The sequence below is a fragment of the Dipteris shenzhenensis genome, chromosome 16 (genome assembly GCF_047967505.1).
Source record: "Dipteris shenzhenensis isolate YYH24624 ecotype China chromosome 16, Dip_SZ_1.0, whole genome shotgun sequence".
Classification (NCBI taxonomy): Eukaryota; Viridiplantae; Streptophyta; class Polypodiopsida; order Gleicheniales; family Dipteridaceae; genus Dipteris; species Dipteris shenzhenensis.
The window spans coordinates 46,693,770-46,698,438 of record NC_141611.1 but is presented as its reverse complement, the minus strand read 5'-3'; positions in this window follow the sequence as shown (position 1 = coordinate 46,698,438).

The window sequence follows — 4,669 nt, the reverse complement described above, 5'->3', positions numbered from 1 at the left end:
CATGACTATTACCAGGCCAGATTTGAGCTATGCTGTTGGGTTGGTAAGTCAGTTTATGCAGGCTCCAAGGAAATTGCATTTGGATGCGGCTAGACGCATACTCAGGTATGTGAAGTCCACATTGCAGTATGGACTATTTTATGAGGCTGGGGTTCAGATACAGTTGCATGGATACACTGATGTTGATTGGGCTGGTAGCATTTCTGATAGACGATCTACCAGTGGATATGTGTTCTCTTTTGGGAGTGCTGCAGTCACTTGGAGCAGCAAGAAACAACCTCCTACAGTTGCCTTGTCGAGCACAGAGGCTGAGTACAGGGGTGCAGCAATGGCTGCATGTGAGGTAGCTTGGTTGCATAAGCTACTCTATGATATGCATCAGTCTACGGATGGGCCGGTTGTCATTTATTGTGACAACATGAGCAGTATACACTTGGCAAAGAACCCAGTCTTTCATGCCAGAACAAAGCACATTGAGGTGCATTATCACTATGTGCGGGAGAAGGTTTTACTAGGTCTTATTGATCTAGTTTATGTCAGCACAGAGGATAAGGTAGCTGACATATTCACGAAAGCATTGGGCGCAGAGAAGCTGCGCAAGTTCAGAGACCTGCTTGGTGTGTAGGAATTGGGATTGACCTCGAGGGGGAGTGTTGAGATATCGAGCTCCACTCGCGATATGCCAGGGTGACCGTTGTGTATTTATGTCACCGACTTGTTAGCTGGAGATGCGGTTGGTACACCGCCCACGAATAATAGCTGGATGACAGCTATCCTTATCTACTCTAGTTTGTGGCTCAGTTAGTGTGCCACCTTAGTTAGTTGAGTTTGGTTTGAGACCCACATATAGGGTTCTTCTATTTTCTTTGTACTAGAGTTCTTTTGGCTTACATAACTAAGAAGAGGAAAACTGTTTTCAGCCTCCACCTTTGTGTGTATTCCCCCATTGTGATTGTGAGAAAGCCTCAATTGAGACTCCTTCCCTCTCTCCCACTATCTTCACAGAATGTTCTCATAGAGGCACACCTATCGGATAAGTACTTGGTCAAATAACACCCGTAAGGGCATGTTTTTTTGATATCACTCGGGAAAAAATGGTGTATAATGCGTGATCGACCATACAAAGCATATCTAATGGTGACAATACTTTGCATGCACCTCAACGTAGTTGAAACGGACTTGCGTGCAAAGTGGAGCCCCCATCTGATAAGTATTTGTTTGAATAACACACCTACGGCTGTGTTTTTATATGGTTGTGCATGACACTAAGGCAAAAACGGTATTTTATGCTTGATCGACAATGCAAAGCATATCCGATGGGCACAATGCCTTTCACACACCTTCAACTAGGTGGAATCGAATTACATGCAAAGTATTCCCATCGGTATTCCCATCGCATATGTACTTTATCAGATAACACACCTAGCAGCATGTTTTTTTATGGATGTGCATGACACTAAGGCAAAAATGGTAATTAATGCTCGATCGACCATACAAAGCAAATCCGATGGGCACAATACTTTCCCTATGCCTTAACCTAGGTGGCATTGGAATGTTCTCAAAGAGGCACACCCATCCGATAAGTACTTGGTCAGATAACATTCCTAGGGGCATGTTTTTTTGCGGATGTACATATCACTACGGGAAAAACGTTGTATAATGTGTGATCGACCATGCAGAGCCTTTCTGATGGTGACAATACTTTGCCTGCATCTCAAACTAGTTGAAACGTACTTGTGGGCAAATTGGAGCCCCCATCCGATAAGTAATTGTTTGATTAACACACTTAGGACCGTGTTTTTTCATGGTTGTGCATGACACTAAGCCAAAAACAGTGTTTTATGCTTGATCGATGATGCAAAGCATCTTCGATGGGCACAATACTTTGCACACACCTTCAACTAGGTGGAATTGACTTACATGCAAAGTGGCACACCCATCCCATAAGTGCTTGATCGGATAACATACCTAGTAGCGTGTTTTTTTACGAATGTGCATGACACTAGAGCAAAAATAGCATTTAATGCTCGATCGACCATGCAAAGGATATCCGATGGGCACAATACTTTTCCTACACCGCAACCTAGGTTGTATTGAAATGTTGTCAAAGAGGCACACCCATCCGCGGATATAAGTACTTGGTCAAATAACACACCTAAGGGCGTGTTTTTTTCGGATGTGCATATCACTAGGAAAAAACGGTGTATAATGTGTGATTGACCATGCAAATCATATTCCATGGTGACAATACTTTGCACGCACCTTAACGTAGTTGAAACGGACTTGCGTGCAAAGTGGAGCACCCATCTGATAAGTACTTGTTTCATTAACACACCTAGGACCGTGTTTTTTCATGGTTGTGCATGACACTAAGGCAAAAACGTTGTTTTATGCTTGATCAACAATGCAAAGCATATCCGATGGGCACAATACTTTGCACACACCTTCAACTAGGTGGAATTGACTTACATGCAAAGTGGCACTCCCATCCCATAAGTGCTTGTTCGGATAACATACCTAGCAGCGTGTTTTTTTACGGATGTGCATGACACTAGAGCAAAAATAGTATTTAATGCTCGATCAACCATGCAAAGGATATCCGATGGGCACAACACTTTTCATATGCCTCAACCTAGGTGGTATTGGAATGTTCTCAAAGAGGCACACCCATCTGACTAGTACTTGGTCAGATAACACAGCTAAGGGCGTGTTTTTTTGCAGATGTGCATATTAGTAAGGAAGAAATGGTGTATAATGCGTGATAGACCATGCAAAGCATATTCGATGGTGACAATACTTTGCACGCACCTCAACGTAGTTGAAATAGACTTGCCTGCAAAGTGGAGCCCCCATCCAATAAGTACTTGTTTCAATAACACACCCACAGCCGTGTTTTTTTGCGGATGTGCATATCATTAGGAAAAAAATGTTGTATAATGCCTGATCGACCATGCAAAGCATATCCGATGGTGACAATACTTTGCAAGCACCTCAACATAGTTGAAATAGACTTGCGTGCAAAGTGGAGCCCCCATCCGATAAGTACTTGTTTGAATAACACACCTACGGCCATGTTTTTATATGGTTGTGCATGACACTAAGGCAAAAACGGTGTTTTATGATTGATTGACAATGCAAAGCATATCTGATGGGCACAATACCTTGCACACACCTTCAACTAGGTGGAATCGACTTACATGCAAAGTGGCATTCCCATCGCATAAGTACTTGATCAGATAACACACCTAGTAGTGTGTTTTTTTACGGATGTGCATGACACTAAGGCAAAAATGGTATTTAATCCTCGATCGACCATGCAAAGCATATCCGATGGCACAATACTTTTCCTATGCCTTAACCTAGGTGATATTGAAATGTTCTCGAAGAGGAACACCCATCTGATAAGTACTTGGTCAGATAACATACCTAAGGGCGTGTTTTTTTGTGCATGTGCATATCACTACGTGGAAAACATTGTATAATGTGTAATCGACCATGCAGAGCATATCCGATGGTGACAATACTTTGCACACATCTCAACCGAGTTGAAACAGACTTGCGTGCAAACTGAAGCCCCCCATCCGTTAACACACTTAGGACCGTGTTTTTTCATGGTTGTGCATGACACTAAGCCAAAAATGGAGTTTTATGCTTGATCGGCAGTGCAAAGCATATCCGATGGGCACATTACTTTGCACACACCTTCAACTAGGTGGAATTGACATACATGCAAAGTGGCACACCCATCCCATAAGTGCTTGATTGGATAACATACCTAGCAGCATGTTTTTTAACGGATGTGCATGGCACTAGAGTAAAAATAGTATTTAATGCTCGATCGACCATGCAAAGGATATCCGATGGGCACTAAACTTCTCCTACCCTCAACCTAGGTGGTATTGAAATGTTCTAAAAGAGGCACACCCATCCGATAAGTACTTGGTCAGATAACACACCTAAGGGCATGTTTCTTTGCGGATGTGCATATCACTAGGGAAAAAACGGTGTATTGCAAAGTGGAGCCCCCATCGAATAAGTACTTGTTTGAATAATACACCTATGACTGTGTTTTTTCATGATTGTGCATGACACTAAGGCAAAAATGGTGTTTTATGCTTGATCGACAATGCAAATCATATCCGATGGGCACAATACTTTGCACACACCTTCAACTAGGTGGAATTGACTTACATGCAAAGTGGCACACCCATCCCATAAGTGCTTGATCAGATAACATACCTAGCAGTGGGTTTTTTCTGGATGTGCATGACACTACAGCAAAAATAGTATTTAATGCTCGATCGACCATGCAAAGGATATCTGATGGGCACAACACTTTTCCTACACCTCAACCTAGGTGGTATTGAAATGTTCTCAAAGAGGCACACCCATCCGATAAGTACTTGGTCAGATAAGACACCTAAGGGTGTGTTTTTTTGCAGATGTGCATATCACTAGGGAAAAATGGTATATAATGCGTGATTGACCATGAAAAGCATATCCGATGGTGATAATACTTTGTACGCACCTCAACGTAGTTGAAACAGACTTGCGTGCAAAGTGGAGCCCCCATCCGATAAGTACTTGTTTGAATAACACACCTACGGCCGTGTTTTTAGATGGTTGTGCATGACACTAAGGCAAAAACGGTGTTTTATGCTTGATCGAC